The sequence below is a fragment of the Balaenoptera physalus genome (assembly GCF_965194825.1).
Source record: "Balaenoptera physalus genome assembly, chromosome: 16".
Taxonomy (NCBI): Eukaryota; Metazoa; Chordata; class Mammalia; order Artiodactyla; family Balaenopteridae; genus Balaenoptera; species Balaenoptera physalus.
The window spans coordinates 84,312,315-84,330,288 of record NC_138898.1 but is presented as its reverse complement, the minus strand read 5'-3'; positions in this window follow the sequence as shown (position 1 = coordinate 84,330,288).

Genomic DNA, 17,974 nt, shown 5'->3' with positions numbered 1-17,974 from the left:
GTCTGGGCTTTCTTCCCATCGGGCCTCTGCACATGCTGTTCTCTCTGCCTGGAATACACGTCACCCTCTCCCCTCCTTCCCCTTGGTCAACTCTTATTTAGCCTCATGTCTCAGCTTTCATTTTCTCCAGAGGCCTACACGGATACCCCCTCCCCCACCCACGGTCTGGACTAGGAGCCCCCATCACACCCTGTACCTCCCCAGGGACAGCACTCACCCCTACATCACAGCAGACTGCTGACTTGGCTGTGTCTTCCACCAGCCCAGGGGAGCTGGGAGGGCTGGGGCTGGGTCTGTTGTGCTTGACTTTGCACGTAGGACCTTATACATGGCAGGTGCTCAAATAATATTTGTCCAGTGAACGGAGGACATGAACAAGTATTTCTGGAGCACCTGTGTGCTAGTCTGAGCACCGTGCTGGACTCTGGGGCTGCAGAACAGGAAGAGATCTAGACCAGTTACAGTTTGCATGGCCCAGAGATTACCTTCAAAAGAAGACCCATGATAAGCCAATGAACAAATCAATAGCCAAGAGAGTTTGAGCTAGTGATTAGTGCTACAAAGAACATGAAGCAGGGTGTTATGGGGAGGCATTGGGTGGTCATGGAAGGCCACTGAGGTGGTGAACCTTGAGCTGGGCCTGAGTAGTGAGGGGGAACCAACCATGAGCCTTTTGTTGATCATGAAAATGTTTGGGGCGGACCATTCCAGGTCCTTCACTGGGGATTTAGCCTGGCCTGCAGAAGGACCAGCAAGAAGGGCATTGTGACTGGAGCAAAGAGAAACGTGCTAAGAGATGAGTCAGGAAAGCTGATAAGCGCCAGACCACTCAGGATTTTCTAGGCCACCGGGAGGAGTTTTATTCGAAGAGCAATGAGAATCCATTGGAAAATGAAGAATGTAGGCGGCCCAGATGTCAGCCTCTTGAGCACTTCCCACCTCTTTTAACTTGCTGAGTGCACCTTGCCTCTTAAGATCTAATCAAAAGGACCCATTAAAGTAAGATACCAGGATCCCTACCAAAAGCCTCAGGAATTCTTAGGGAGCTTAGATTCTGCTCAGTACCCCTGACTTTTGCTGATTTCTAAATCTTCCATCTGCTTTTGCCTCCTTTGTGACTCTCCTTTTACCTGTTCACTGACCAAGCCCTTCACTCCCAAAGTTCCACCAATTCCAGGCTGTGCATGGTGCACACTTGGCTGATGATTTGGAGCAAGCATTCAACAAACAGCCAGAAATTAGATACCCTGTTTTTAAAAATCCCTTGTATATTCACATACACACACTGCCACCATTACCACCACCGCACACACATGCACATTCCCACATAATTGTTACTGATTTTCTCTACTCTAGCCCTAATGGCCTACCCCAAATGCTGAGACCCTCCGTCTCCTACCACCTCCTTCTGCATTTGCAAGCCCTCTTGACTCCCACATTTTTGCTCATTGCTTTTTCTTAAATAACAGCTTTATTGCGATATAATTCACATACCATCAAATTCTCCCTGTACACTCAAGTGTACAATTCAGTGGTTGTTACCTATTTGCAGGGTTGTGCAACCATCACCACTATCTAATTCCAGAACATTCCAGAACATTTCATCACCCCACCAAAAAAACCTCATACCCATTAGCAGTTACTCTCCATTTTCCCCACCCCGGGGCCCCTGGCAACCCCTAATTTACTTTCTGTCTGTATGGGTTCTAGACATTTCCTAGACATAGAATCAGGCAACATGTAGCCATTTGTGACTGGCTTCTCTCACTTGGCATAGTGTTTTCAAGGTTCATTTGCATTGTAGCATGTATCAGTACCTCATCCTTTTTTTAAAAATATTTATTTATTTTATTATTTTATTTTATTTATTTATTGTTTCTGGATTCATCGGGTCTTCGTTGCTGCGTGCCGTCTTTTGTCTGGTTGCGGCGAGCGGGGGCTACTCTTCGTTGCGGTTCGCGGGCTTCTCATCACGGTGCCTTCTCTTGTTGCGGAGCACGGGCTCTAGGTGCGCGGGCTTCAGTAGTTGTGGCACGTGGGCTCAGTAGTTGTGGCTCGTGGCTCTAGAGCGCAGGCTCAGTAGTTGTGGCACACACGCCCAGTTGCTCCGCGGCATGCGGGATCTTCCCGGACCAGGGATTGAACCCGTGTCCCCTGCACTGGCAGGTGGATTCACAGCCGTTGCACCACCAGGGAAGCCCTCATCCTTTTTTAAGGTGAAATAATATCCCTTTGAATGGACTTATCAGATTGTGTTTTTCCATTCATCTGTTGACCGACACGTACTATTTTTACCTTTTGGCTATTGTGAATAATGCTGCTTTGAACAGTCCTGTACAAGTATCTGTTTGGGAACCGGTTTCCAGTTCTCTTGGGTATACACACAGGAGTGGAATTGCTAGGCCATATGGTAATTCTATGTTTAACATTCTGAGGGACTAGCAAACGGTTTTCCACAGTGGTTGGGCCATTTTACATTCCCACTTGCACTGCACAGGGGTTCCAATTCTCCACATCTTTGCTAACTCTTGTTACCCCCTTAAAAAAATTCTAGCCATCCTACTGGCTGTGAAGTGTTATCTCCTGGTTTTGGTTTTTATTTCCTTAATGACTAATTATGTCAAGTGTCTTTTTTTGTTGTTCTTATTGGCTATATGTATATCTTCTTTGGAGAAATGTCTATCAAGTCCTTTGCCTATTTTTCACATGTGTTCTTGCTCATTTCTTATGCTGAATTATCTTGTCTACTGCCTAGCCTCCAGGACTAGCTTTCCAAAATTGCCCTTTTTTTTTTTGCTAATCAAAGCTGGTTCTCCTAATTGGAATTCTGCAGCCACCTATTAAGTGGTTTTGTTCCCTCCCCCCCTCCCCGCATTTGTATATGTTGTCTCATTTCACAGTCGCAACCTGAGAGATGGAGGTAAAATCCTTTTCTGATTTGACATTTGAGGATTTAGGGATTGGCCAGGATTTTACAGCTAGCTTATTAGGGGGTGGGATTCACACCCTGAGCTGTCAAACTCCAAAAATCCCCATGCTCTTCCTACTAACTAGTACTATCTTGTCTCATGACTACCCCTGGACATGTTTATCTTTATTTCTACTGTACAGAAGGGAAACTCAGGGCCGGAGAAGGATCAGGAGTTTTCCTGGGTCACGAAAAAAGATCAGAGGCCAGGTCTAGGGTCTCCCACCTCCGCCCCAAAATCCTCCTCCCAGCCCCACCAGCTCAGTGGCGCGGACCTGGAAGGGGTGGCTCGGCTCGGCCCTTCCGGCCCAGTCCGGTCTCGCTTTCCTGCTGAGTCACTGCCGAGGGGCAGGGCAGGGCGGGCGCAGCGAGCACGCGCGAGGAGAGCCAGTAGGAGCCCGCCCCGCGTGGGAACCGAAGCCCCACCTCTGACTCCGCGGTAGCCTCCTGATTGGAGAGCATTGGACTGATACAGCCAATCACAGCAAGCTGCGGCTTGAGGGTGGGGCGGAGCCGAAGACAAGGGAGACACCTCCCCCCTGTCTCCTAGAATCTGCCTCTTCCGGGCGCACCCCTCGGGGCTTTGGGGAGTGTTCTGGGCTAGGCAGCTGGAGAGACGGAGGTAGCCGGACCTTGCGGTGATGTCGGGTGCTACCTACGCGGGGTCGGGAAGAAAGGGTCCGGAAGAGTCCCCAAGAACCTGGGGTGAAGGCGACCTTTTCTAGTCTGTGCGGCCATTCTCAGTTTACAAAGAGAATTTGACACCCCACCCGCCGCCAGTCGGGCCGGGCTGGGATCTTTATTCTTGTTTGTGGGGAAGATTAACCAACAGAGGCCTGTTAAAATTATAAGGCCAGTTTTCGTTAAAACTGGCATTGGAAAGGGGCGGGCCCAGGCACTTGCAGACGTGCGCACTAGGCTGGGAGTTTACCAGCAGCTTAGAGGCGCCCCAGCAAAGGCCTGTGTGTGCAGGGTCACCCTGAGGATGTGGTCCACGTGGTCTCCAGAGTTGGCCCTCAGGGCCTTTGAGATGCAGCCAAGGGAGGGAGGGTGGTCTCTGGAGCTCAGCAGTTTGCTATTCAAACTCATAGTCTAGGCCTAACTCCCTGTCTCCCCTGCCGACCGTGCACCCCTCCACCCACCTCCCTGGCCTCTGCCCTTGAGGTGTCTTGGTGGGCTTGAGTTTATCTTACTCTCAAAGACTGCTAGCAGTCTTTCTTCCTCTCCACCTCACTCAGCTACTCAGCAAATATTTGAGCCCTTCCTTGTGTCAGGCTAGGGCAAACGGCGCATCACAGAGCCAACCAGGTCTCTGCTCCTGTAGAGTTTACAGTCTAGGCAGGAGATAGACCAATGGCTACATCAAAGCCTGGTGAGAGTTGGATGGGGGAAGAACAGAGTGCCAAGTCAGGGGCAGTTTGCAGGGGCCCCTAACTTAGTCTAGGGGGAAGGAGCAGGGAAAGCTTTAGGAAGAAAATAGCTTTTATTTTTTTTTTATTTATTTTGGCTCCTACTTGGCAGATGGAGAAACTGATGCTCAGAGAAGAGACTGATCTGCCCAAGGTCACCACCCTGAGCTAGAGGCAGACTTGGAACCTGGACATGCAGGCTCCCACTGGCTTCACTTCCCACTGCCCACATTTGGGTTGTTTTAGGTCTTCATTGCTGCGCACGGGCTTTCTCTAGTTGTGGCCAGTGGGGGCTACTCTTCGTTGCGGTGCGCGGGCTTCTCATTGCAGTGGCTTCTCTCGTTGCAGAGCACCGGCTCTAGGCACGCAGGCTTCAGTAGTTGCGGTGCGCGGGCTCTAGAGCGCAGGCTCAGTAGTTGTGGCGCACGGGCTTAGTTGCTCCGCGGCATGTGGGATCTTCCCGGACCAGGGCTTGAACCCGTGTCCCCTGCATTGGCAGGCGGATTCTTAACCACTGTGCCACCAGGGAAGTCCAGCAGGAGGATTCTTAACCACTGTGCCGCCAGGGAAGCCCGAAAATAGCTTTTAACCAGAGGAAAGGGAGCCTGGCCTTCTTGGAGGAATGGAAGGGAGAAGCAGATGGCTGGAACAGAGGTTCAAGGGAGAAGGTGGATTGAGATGGGAGCAGAGCCTTGTGGGCTCATTAAAGATTAGGGAGATTATCCTGTAGAGAGTTTTAAGCAGAGGAGAGACATAATAAGATTTGAATTTTAAGATCATTCTGGGCATATTGTGGAGAAGGGGTAAACAATAGGGGAATAAGATGGAAGCAGGGAAACCAGCTGCCTTAATGCAGGGGAGACATGATGATGATGGTTCAGACTCTGGTGGAAGCGGTACAGACCATGAGCAGAGGATGAATTGTTGAGCTGTAAGGGGGGCTGTAATGCTTCGGGAGACTTAGAGTGGCACTCCCTCTGTGGGGCCCCCTTTATTTATTCGTTCATTTATTCTCTTATTCAACAAATATTTGAGCACCACTTTGGCCAGAAATTATGCCCAGTTTCCCAGGGAGCGAGGCTGCTGTCTGACCCAGTCGGGGTGGAAGGGAAGAGGTGATGTCTGCAGAGGGGTTGGTGCAGACCTCACTGAGACCCCGCAACTGTACAGTATTTGGACACTGGTGTGGGGTTTCTATGCATTTCAGCTCCCACCAGAACCTCCCTCTGCTGACAGCCAGCCAGAGATTTCAGTTTCTACTTGGCATATGGAGAAACTGATGCTCAGAGAAGGGACTGACCTGCCCAAGGTTACCACCCTGAGCTAGAGGCAGACTTGGAACCTAGGTATCCGGGCTCCCACTGGCTTCTCTTCCCACTGCAGTCTGGCTGCCCACATTTGGGTTGTTTTAGGCTCAGAGAGCCTCTCCACCACCGTCAGGCAGGAGGAGAAGCTGCAGACAGAGGGGCGCCTGCTCCTTGTCTCTCTGCGTCCAGCTCCAGCCATGAGATTGCTATATTATTAGCAACAACCCACGACTGCGCAGAGCTGTACAGCCTCCTGCTTGCCAAGGGACTTACATGCAATATCTCATTTGATCCATCTGGCCTCGCCAGGAAGTGAAAATTATTATCCCCACTTAACAAGTGAAGAGACTAAGTCTTAAAGACACAAACTATCAGTGCATCTGATGAACTCCATTGAGGTTCAATAACATACAACTAATATGTATCCATTGAACTCTGATCCCCTGCAACTGTGCTGGGTTCCATAGAATGCAAAGATGAACAGGATCTGGGCTCTGCCCCCAAAGAGGAGATAATCTATAGGGATATAGTGCATATACATTCCTAGCCTTTGTGTAAGACCCCGGTGTGTGGGGCTTTGGAGAAATGGTGTGGGCTCAGAAGCAGAAGTCACTCCTAGCAGAAGTTCTGGGAAGCCTTCTGGAAGAGGAAGCATTTAAGCTGGAGTTGGAGGCCATGGGTTTGGATAGGTGGTTCTAGGGTCCCCTCTGTGTCCTCTCCCAGCGTCCTGGGCTCACCCTCTCATCACATGTCATTACTTGTCTCCCCTACCAGATACTATGCACCTAGTAAGTACTCAACATTTGAATCAATGGAGGAGCAAGTAAACGGTGGAGAGGCAGAATGAGGCCAGTTTGCAGGTGACCTTGATGATCAGCAGGGTCTCTTCCAGTCGTAGAGGGCTGCCATCTGGGGCAGAGCTCTTGGGCGGGTGGGATAGAGCGATGAAACATGTCCTTTCTTCCCTCTTTTTGGTGGGACTTGGCACCCAGCATAAGTGCTGGGGTTTGGGGGTGAGGGGAGGTGGGTAGGAGCCTTTAATTGGTGGGATCTTTATCAGTGGTGCAGCCCTGGGAACTGGGGTCACACCCTACTCTCCTGACTCCCCACCTTTGGCCCAAACTGCTTGGCCAGATTTTTGGAACTCTCCCCAAAGGGTGCCAGGAACAGAAGGTATCTGTTGCCTCCAAGTTCTTGTTGGACCTGAAGGACACCCTTGACACCCCAGGTTACTCAGGTCCTCTGTGGGGTAAGTGAAGATATGCCACAATCACTGAGGATTGGGTGGTTGTTTCCATTTTACAGATGGGGATGAAGGCTGCAGAGAGCTCAGTGGCTGCCAGACCTCACAGCTAGTGAGAGGCAGAACGGGGTCCCTGCCTCCAAAGCAGCCCCCTTCTCCGACCTCCTGCTGCCCTTGAGGAAGCCCTCAGCAGGGGCACTCCTCAGTCTGCAACACAGGGTCACCTGGCTGGGCTTTCTGCAGCAGGTGGTGCAGATGGAAGGGGTGATACGGCTGCCTGGCCCGGTGGCCTCTGCCTTCCCAGAGCAGCCATCCATCTTGCACTGATTGGGTCCAGCCCAGCAGCTTCCGGGATGAGCTGTGGGCACCCGGCCAGCGAGCTCAGCACCTTCCCTCTGTCGAATCCTTTCTGTCTTTCTGTCTCTGTTTATTTCTCTTTTCTCTGCTTTTATTTTATTTATTTATTTTTTTTGCCAGCCTCAGGGCCTCCTCCCCGGCCTTTCCCTGCCCCAGGAGTAACCCCAGGACATCCAGTGCCTCAGAAATCACGGCTGCCCCTACTCTGCCTGTGCCTCTCCTCAGCCACCTGCATGACCCAGTGGATAAAAAAGTACAAAGCAAGGGAATACGGTAGTCATGCTCCCCTTTGTTCAAGCCCTTGGCTTCCTCTTCCCTGGTTGTGAAGCTCAGGAGGCCCGAATCGGCCCCATCTTTCCGAGGTAGAAGTGCTGGCCCAGAGATCAGAGTTATGGGAGCAAGATGCAAGGGTGGCAGGGCCCTGTGCCAGGCAGAATGGAAAGGTGTGGAGGTTCAAGCCGCCAGCTGCCCTGCCTGCCGCGCTGCTTCTTCCAAACCCTTTGAGCAGATCCCCTTCCTTGGGGCTCAGAACTCGTAGCTCTGTGAACCAACCCTGCGCCCTCACAGCCTGGTCCTGGGTGGCCTTCCTGAGGCCTTTGGCCCCTGGTTGTCGTTTTCATCCTTCCCCAGGCCCTGCCCCATCCTGGGGACTTCCAGCATCCACAGGACACAGCGTCTGCCACCAGAGCCTCTCAAGGGAACCAACTCAAACCTGAGCCTCAGCCCTAGCCCCTGTCCACTCCCCAGAATTTTCTGCTGCACTTGGGCTTCCCACTCTCCTGATGCTCTGGCACCCCACTTCACCACTCCCCTCTACTTGTTCTTCCATGCCCCTGAGCCCTCTGGCCTCTGACCCCCTCCTGCCTTTATTTTCCCCACCTTGCCCGGTCCTCGGCCAGTCCTGGCATTCACTCCTTTGATATATTGAGCCCCCTGGCCCCCAGTCCCTTGGCCACAGCTGACCACTGCCTGCCCTGGGTGGTCTGACCTCGACCTGCTCAGCTCCTGGCCCACACTGCTGAGAGCTGCTGGAGAAAACCACAGGGCCGGGCAGATGGGGGCCCTGTGCACGAGGCCTCCAGGCCCAGCTGGTCCTTTTCCCAGCTCACTCCCCCACCCTCCCCAGAGGCTCCCTCAAACCTTCAGCCTGTTCACCAACCTCCTCCCCTCCTCCTCCCATGACTCAGCAGATGACTTCAGCTTCTCCTTTTCGGAGAAGAAGGATCCCAGGAATCTCCCTGCCCTCCGCTCAGAAGTGCACCCCACCTGCCTTCCATCCCGGCTGACCCCTCTTCCAGGGCTCCTGACCTCCCCCACGTCAACATATCCACCTGTTCCTTCCACACCGCCCCCATCCTTCCAGCCTCTCTCTCTCCAGACTCTTTCCCCTGAGCATTTAAACAATCCCAGCCTCTTGCAGACAAAGGAAACCCTCCCTCTGCCATGAGCCACCAGCAATATCAGCGTCTCTCTCCTTCATCTGACCATTAAATTACTGATGAAAATAGTCATTTGCCTAACACAACATTGTAAATCAACTATACTCTAATATAAAATAAAAAATAAATTAAAAAAAAGAAAGTACTCATTTCCAAATCCTAATTCACAACTTCTCTACCCCCTGCCATCCTGAACCACTGTAGTTCGGCTCCACTAAAATTGCACTTGCCGAGGTTGACAGAGATGCCCTAACTCATGGAAAGGCCTGCTTTTCTGTCCTTACAGTTTTCTGGAGGCACCTGGCACCTTGGAGCACCATGAGGAACGGATGGTCACATCCTGTGCTTCCTGGTGATCCTTCCAGGTCTCCTTCTGAGCCCATCTTTTCTGGCCCAGCCCATACCTCACCCCCTGCTCATTTATACTCCTTAAAGGCCCACGGGTCCACCTCCCACTGCAAACTCAAATTTCTGTGTCCAGACCCAACTTGGGCATCTCACCTCCCAAACTGAACCCATCATCTTTCCCTTAACCCTGCTCTCTCTAGGAGGATGGGACTGTCCCCATCCACCCGCTTTTCTAGGAATCCTGCTGGCCATCTCCCTCCTCCCACAGCCATCACTGCTCCCTAACCCCTCCCCCCCACCTCTCACAGGGGCTATTATAGGAACCACACCCCCAAAGGGTCTCCCCACCTCTGGTCTCCCCATCCAATCCACTCCCGACTCTTAGCTGCCAGAATGACCATTCTAATATGCAAATCTGGGAATTCCATGGCAGTCCAGTGGTTAGGACTCGATGCTCTCACTGCCGAGGGCCCAGGTTCCATCTCTGCTGGGGAAACCAAAATCCCACAAACCTTGTGGGTGGGCCAAAAAAAAAAAAAAAGACTTTAATAAAATGCAAATCTGACTCCATCTCTCCCTTGCTTGATATCTTCCCTGGCTGAAGAATCCAAAGGGCAGAATCTGGTCCATTCTGAGATTCCCAGCCTTAGGGCTTCTCAGGACTGGTTTTATTTATCCTCCCCTCCCCCACTCCCAGAACCCAGGAAATCCCCATGGTTTCATTGAGCGCTGCTGATTTGTGCAGGATAACTGGAGTTCAGATCATTTCAGCGAAGGCCGGAAAATGTGAAGATTTTAGTATTAACCTAAGTGACTTGTTCTGAGCAAAGGAGAGTCAGAGATCCAGAGAAGAGAAGTGATGTGTTTAAGGTTATTCAGCACATCATTGGTGCAGCCAGGTCTCCAGTGTTCTGTTTGCTGCCCCAGCCCCCTGAATCCAGCGTGGGCAGCCCCAGCCTTGGGGAGTATGCCTGGAAACTGCTGTCCCTCCAGCTTCTCCAGGAGGGCCTTGACTTTGACTCATCCTCCTGGAGGACACACTCCTTCCCACTCCCGTGAATGAGCAGGTCATTCACCTCCGCTCTCAGGCCCCTCCTACTACCCAGCTTTGTCTGCATCCTCCCACGGGAGAGGTGAGAAGTAAACCCAGGGCTTCCCTGGTGGCGCAGTGGTTAAGAAGCCGCCTGGCAATGCGGGGGACACAGGTTCGAGCACTGGTCCGGGAAGATCCCACATGCCGCGGAGCAACTAAGCCTGTGTGCCACAACTACTGAGCCTGTGCTCTAGAGCCCATGAGCCACAACTACTGAGCCCACGTGCCACAACTACTGAAGCCCGTGCACCTAGAGCCTGTGCTCTGCAACAAGAGAAGCCACCACAATGAGAAGCCTGTGCACCACAATGAAGGAGTAGTCCCTGCTCGCCGCAACTAGAGAAAGCCTGCATGCAGCAATGAAGACCCAACGCAGCCAAAAATAAATAAATAAATAAAAGAAGTAAATCCAGCTGTGTGTAGGGAGTCAGGCCTGCCTTCACTGGCTCTGAAAAGAGGCCAACAAAGAAGAATTCCTTCCAATGAGGAACAGGAGACACATGAACCTCCTTCATGACCCAGCCCCTCCGTTTACTACCTATGTGACCTAGACAGGTTACTTAACCCCTCCGTGCCTTGGACTCCTCATCTATAGTGTGGCTTCTCTCCTGTCTATGGGGAAATGGGGGCAAACGCATATGCTCTCCTGTTTTTTTCTCACTTATTGGCCTTTCCTTGCCCCCTGAGTATTATTAAAGAAACAAGGTGAGGACTTAGGGGGAGGATCACAGAGCACTGATTATAAACCTCGAGGCAGCCTCTGATGGAGGCACCTGGCTCAGCCTAGGTCGGGGTGGCTGCCCTGGGGTTGGAAGGCCAACGTCCACTTGTCATGAAGTGCTCTTAGGCCTTGTATAACCCTCTGGGCACACAACTCTCAAGTTGGGGGGTCAGGAGCTCAGTACCACATGTCCTGGTCATCCATCTCTTTGGCCGTCTCTCCAGTCCCATCATGCACCAGGCATTATAGATGGAGAAGAAAAAAGAACGTGCTAAAATGTACTCTTGGGCTTCCCTGGTGGCGCAGTGGTTGAGAATCTGCCTGCCAATGCAGGGGACACGGGTTCGAGCCCTGGTCTGGGAAGATCCCACATGCCGCAGAGCAACTGGGCCCATGAGCCACAACTACTGAGCCTGCGCGTCTGGAGCCTGTGCTCCGCAACAAGAGAGGCCGTGATAGTGAGATGCCCGCGCACCGCGATGAAGAGTGGCCCCCGCTTGCCACAACTAGAGAAAGCCCTCGCACAGAAACGAAGACCCAACACAGCCAAAAATAAATAAATTAATTAATTAATTAAAAAAATAAAATAAAGTAAATAAATAAAATGTACTCTTTGTTCCTGGGGAAGCTTGTACAATATAGAGACAAAAGGGCTTCACATGTCCTGGCCTTAAACGTAAAAGGCCTCTGGGGAGAAGGGTTCTCCTTTTTCTTGTAACACCATAAAGTAGAATGAAGAACAGTGGGAAAAAGATCTGGGAACCTAAGTGCTGTCCCACAAAGGAAGGGGGACTTCAGGAAATAGTAAACTGCCTGTGGCCAGAGGTGTGCTCGCAAGCGCTAACACCCAGGAGATGGGGTGCTATATGTGGGATTTCTCTATTGGATGAACAAGGGTCCTTCTGCTGTCCCTTCCGGTTTACCAGCTCCAACTCCAGGAAGACAGGGAGGAAATCTGGCTGGCTCTGGAGCCTAGAAGACAGTGCAGGCCCCACGCTCCTGAGTCATCTCAATTTGCTCAAGGGTTGATGTGGAGGGAGTGCTTTTTGCCCCTGTCTGTCCCCAGGCTCAGAGCAAGGAGTTGGTGCTGTCTGTGCCTACCTCCTGTCCCCTGGTGCAGCCTGGGCTCCTGTCTGCCTGCTGTGTCAACACCAGCGTTCCTATTGCATGATCAAGTGGGATTTGCACTCTGGAAGCATTAGTGCTGGGCTGACTTGGCAGAATGGCCAACACAAGAAAATACCAGTTCCCTACCTCTTCCAGCCAGCTCTCAGAAGGCCTCATGGCCACTCTACGTCCTCTTTGAGCAACCCAGCCTGGCCTTCTTCAGGGTTTCCAGGGTCTTTTGAGGTCACTCTGGCAGACCACTAATGGTGGAAGAATCCCCCAGAGAGCTTTAAAAACGTACAGGTTCCCAGACCCTACTGTTGGAGATTCTGATCCAGTCTGTTGGACCTAGGACTCTGGATTCTAGACAAGTTCCCCTCAGGTATTTGGGGGACTGCAGTGCACAGCCAGGTTGAGAACCACTGGTCAGCGTCACCTCTGAGTGGCCCGTCTTCTGGCCCTGCTTATCTGCTGGTCCCTCACCTCTGACTCCTGTCCCACCCTATCCAGACTCAGCCCATGCCATCACTGGACAGCTCTAGCTGATGGAGAAATTGCCTCCTAGAAATGAACTGAAACTGATGGGCTCTCTGCAGCTTGGAGTCTTCTAAAAACAAAAAGCACCTGCCTCATTCCCTGTGGTAGGCAGGCTGCCACCATCCCCATCACTGTGGCTCTCCCATGAGTCATTTGCCCTTTGTTGGAGTCAAGCATCAAAATTCTCACTCAGACCCTTCTACCAAGTCAAGAACGCATTCATTTCACAGTCCAATTCAGAGGGCATGGTGGAGAGTTCTCTTTAAGATTCACTGGGGAACCTGAGGTCCAGATTGGTGAAGCACTTGGCCCAAGTTCACACAGCTGAGTTTCAGGAGAAGATTCTTTCTTTCTTTCTTTCTTCCTTCCTTCCTTCCTTCCTTCCTTCCTTCCTTCCTTCCTTCCTTTCTTTCTTTCTTTCTTTCTTTCTTCATTGGATTTTCGTTGCTGCATGTGGACTTTTCTCTAGTTGCGGCGAGCGGGGGCTACTCTTCCTTGTGGTGCGCAGGCTTCGTATTGTGGTGGCTTCTCTTGTTGCGGAGCATGGGCTCTAGGGCACAGGCTTCAGTAGTTGTGGCACTTGGGCTCAGTAGTTGTGGCTCACGGGCTCTAGAATGCAGGCTCAGTAGTTGTGGCACATGGGCTTAGTTGCTCCGCGGCATGTGGGATCTTCCCGAACCAGGACTCGAACCCATGTCTCCTGCATTGCCAGGCGGATTCTTAACCACTGCGCCACCAGGGAAGCCCTCAGGAGAAGATTCTATCCTGGGCTCCTCTGCCCTGGAATGTCCATCTCTTGAGAATGGGGACAGTTTACCTCTTTGTTTGGGACAATGGCCTATTTTTTATGTGATGGACATTCCCTTGGTGTGGTAAAGTTTGAAGTGGGCTCTTTTTAGGGGAATGCAAAACTTAAAACGTAAAGAAGTTTTAGGCTTTTCAATCTCTCCCTCCTTCCAGGCCAATCAGTTTTAGGGGATCTGAGAGGCCATAGATTTAGGGAAGCTGGCTTGGTGAGGAGCGGTCAGACACTCAGAACGGAAAATTTCTGCCAGTTGTCAGAGCCAGGTCAACAGGCTTTCTTTGAAATCTGTCTGGCTCTTCTTCAAGACCATTCTTTCTGGCTGTGGCCCTATTTGCTCCTGGGATTGTCTACAGTTCTGACCTCCTGAGTTTTGGCCGCAATTTGACCATGGCCATTTGTTTTGGGGCAAAATCTTTCAAGTCCTCCTCAAGAGGTAAGACCATCACCAGGCGATTCATTCTTGAAGCAGAGTCTTTTTTATTGAACAAAACTTCCCTGAGCACCTGCTCCATGCCGGGCTCGGAGCTCAGAGGTGACTCCGATGGATCTCTGTCTTTGAGAAATCTATTTGTAAGACCACAGGGGAAGACAAAGTCACACACATACAAGTGCAGTGAAGAGGTTTAGAACCTGTGCTGGGAGCTGGTAGGAGCACCGAGGTGGAGTGGTCAGTTCAACACGCTGTGTCTGAGTCTAAAAGACGAAGAGGTAGGATTGAATGGGGGGTAGGAGTAGAAGGAGTTCCCAGCAAAAGGAACAGCTTTTGAAAAGGCCCAGAGTGAGAAGAGGGCACTGCATGGTCAGGAAATGCCAGTCAATTGTCCTGTGTGAGATGCAGGTAGGGAGGTAGGCCGGAGCCTCAGGAAAAGCCCTTGAATTCCAGGCTAAGAAGCAGGGACTTTGGCCCATATGCAATGGGAGTGGCATGCATGGCAGAGCCAAGGCGAGGGAAGGAGAAGATGGGATGCACATATAGAAAGATCTTTCAGATCTTGTACTGTAGAGGCTAGGAAGACACTATGGTAAGGCAGTTGGCAGGCTATTGCTACAGGCTGAAAGACCTTAAGAAGCATCCGTGCAATTCTGTTATATTACAGATGTACAGTCTGAGGCCCAGAGAGGTACAGCGACTTGTTCAAGGTCACCCAGCAAGATCAATAGCAAAGTCAAGGCTTCAACCTGTGGGTCCTGCCTCCCAGCACAGCCTTCCTCCACTGCTCCAGTATCCTCAGGAGGAGAGGCAACCCACTGAGATCTCCACGTTGTCCTTTGCCTCTGAATCTGTCATGTGCTCTGCCCCTGCTGCAGACCAGCCTGTTAGGGCAGTGACTGGGAAGTGTTCCTAGAGGACAGGGTGGGGAGCACTGCTGGTCTGTTTCGGAAGATGCTGCTGCTGCTGCCGCCTCCACACCAATCAGGGAGCCTTCTAGCCGCAGGAGGAAGCCAGGAGCCAGGGGATGGGGCTGCGGTGATTTATGATTGCACAGAAACAGCAGTAATGTCTCTGGCTGGCCTGTGTGTCCGCCAACTCAGCCCAGAGAGGATGCATCTAAAGCTCACATCCTCCAGCACTGGAGATGGGGCAAAGGGTTAGCCATACAGGGTGCCTGCCCAGTGCCCCTGTGTCAGGCCAGTCACCAAAGGGCGAGGCCCCTCCTTTCCTGAGCAGATACCAAGGGGTAGATTCTCATAGCCTGGGCAGGAAAGGGTGCCCTTGTTACTGGGAGTCCAGAAGATCTGCCTGGGTTTGAATTCAGGTTCTGTTGGTCATTGCTGTTTGAGCTTTGACTGGTTACACAGCCGAGATCTCTGTGTCTCAGCCTCCAAGTCTAAAACACAGAGATGACTGAGCCTTTCAACTCTGGGACTGAACCATCTCCCAGGTCTGCAGGTACAGATTCCCTGTTTCCACAGCTAAAGAATGTCAGTAGCCTTCCATTTCAGAAGAGGAACGGGCTGAATCTAAACTATGACTCGTCACACCTGGGCGGAGCACTTAGCGCTCATTGAATTTAATTTCTCACTTCAAAGGTGGGGAAATTAAGACCCAGAGAGGGCACAGGCCTTGCATATAGACCTGGGGGCCAGGCAGAAGCCAGAATGCTAGTTCTCCACCTCCCTGCTCCAGGTTTCTCTTAGCAGTACCACGGCGTGGAGGAGGAAGCCAGAATATTAAGCCATTTGCTCTATGTCATGTTGCCATGCCTCTGAAGCAGCCCTCTAAACAGCCAGGGGCCGCTGGGCAGCTGCAGCTTTAAGCCTAGAGTCTTAAAAAGAATCAAAAGGGAAAGGAGGGCAGGGCCAGCCCTCCCCTGCACCATCGGAGAGAGGCCTGGATGTGGAGACTACAGATGTTATTCCTGTTTGATTTTAGAACATCCTTTTCTTTGCATCTGCTTTGCTTTTTCCCCAAACAGATTTGGCCTGGAATTTTTTTTACTTCATTTTATTCTTTAATTCACATTGGACTGGTGGGGGAAGGAGAGGTCAGAGAGGCAGCCTGAAATGTGCCAGGAAGTTCCTGAGATTTAGCTTCTGGGGCCTGAATCACTGACACATTTAATCCACATGTGGACAACCAGGGTTGGCTGTAACGGTTCCTTCCCATGCACCTGGGATGCCCAGGCCAGAATGGTTGAGGCCTGGCCTGCAGGGAGGAAGAGAAAGGAAGAGGAAGGACTTGTCCAACTCTCATGTAAGAGACAGAAGGAAGTGGGAGGGTTTATTCACCAGCAGGATTGCATTTTGCTGGGTGGTGTAGTAAGAGAAGAGGGACCAGATCCCATGTTGGAGGAAGGGAGAAGAGAGCTATTTCTAGACTCCTCTCCTCACTCAGGCCATCTCCTTCACTCATGCCACAGCACTCTCCCTAAGCGCATGCATGCGTTCATTCATTTCTTCATTTCACATGTTCTGCATACGTATGGTGTGCCAGGCACTGTGCTCAGCACTGAGGAAGCAACGATGATGAAGATCAAATGCAAATCTCATCCTTTTCTGCCCTGGTTAAAATCTCTCACAGGCTTTCTATTTATTTTGGAAGAAAAGACTTCACTCCCTTGCCTGCCATTGAGGGCTCCTCATGTTCTGGCTCCTGACTCCATCCCCAGCCCCACTACCTGTCACTTCAGGCAACAAACATACAGAATTCTTTGCCTATCAATAAATATGTCAGGGAGGAACCTGCTTCTGAGACCCCTGCCTGTGCCCTCTTCTGCTCTCAAATCCTACACATCTTTTTTTTTCTTCTTTTTTTGTTTTTCTTTCTTAAAAATTTTTTTGTTTTTCATTTTATTTAATTTATTATTATTATTATTTGTTAATCAAATCCTACACATCTTTAAGGGCTGGGTTGGAAGTGTTACCAGCTTTTCCGAAACTCTTCCTGGGGAATTCCCTGGTGATTCAGTGGTTAGGACTCCCACCTTCTCACTGCGGAGGGCCCAGGTTCAATTCCTGGTTGGGAAGTTGCCGACGCCGCCAAAAAAAAAGAAACTCTTCCTATCTAGCCTGAATTCCTTGAGGGCAGGGTTCCATGCCCTCTTCCTCCAGTGCCTCGCATAGAGCCTGGAATATTCCTTCACAGAAACTCCCTCATTCTCTATTCTCATAAACAACGCTTCATGTCCACTATCTTTTTTTTTTTTTAACTAGTTATAATTTTCTAACGCACTCTACATGTTATCTTTATTTTGCCTATTTTCTTGGGCAGGGGTTTTGTTTTGTTTTGTTCACTGCTGCACCCCATTACTTAGAACAGTGCTTGGAACATAGTAGATGCTCAGTAGATAAGGCCGAATAAATGAAATAAATAAAATGTGCAGTCAACACTATGGGGTGTGTGAGCTACATGGAATGTCAAAAAGGGAAGCATATGAGCAAAAATTAGTCAGCCTGACCTCAGCGTGTATATCCTAGGCGGGGAGAGAAGGGTTGGTCCACCCCGAGACACAATCCAGTGGTAAGCATCCATTGGCCCTGGTAACTGAATTGAATCTTTAATGCTCCACCCCGGAGAGGAAGAAGGGGCTCCCCAGGGGTCAGCCTGCAAACAGCTGCATCCTTTCTGTATATTAACCAGAATGCCCGGCTGGTATTTGTCTTTCCATATTTCCACCTGTCAGGTCCAAGAACCTCAAGGTGCGGATGGGGAGCTGGAACCTTGTGGGGGGTGGGGGAGGGTGACAGTCCCCCAAGGTTTGGCTCTTTAATTCAGCCATCCCTGAGGTGGGTACCACCCTGACAGTTTGAATCAATAGTGGACGCGCCCCATCTCCCCAATCCCCCCATGGCGTGCTATTTTATCTCGGAAATACGGTCCAGGGCTGAGGCCCTGGCCCCCTCCCCCAGTAATTTCCCAAAGAATATGGGGCGGGGCCGTGAATCAGCACTCGCTCGGACACAGGCAACCTTCGTCCCCGCCAGGGGTCCCCAGCGGCCGCGGACTTAGATCCCCCCCACCCCGAATCCTCCTCCATCTGCGCGCTATGATCACTGGGAGATGTAGTCTTGACCGCTCCTTTGTCCTTGATCTCCCCAACGTAGCACCCTACCAGAGGATGAACTACAACTCCCAGGGGCCCACGCGCCGGGGGCCTGGCAGGGCGGGGGTCTGCATGGCGAGGGATGGAGGTCGTCTG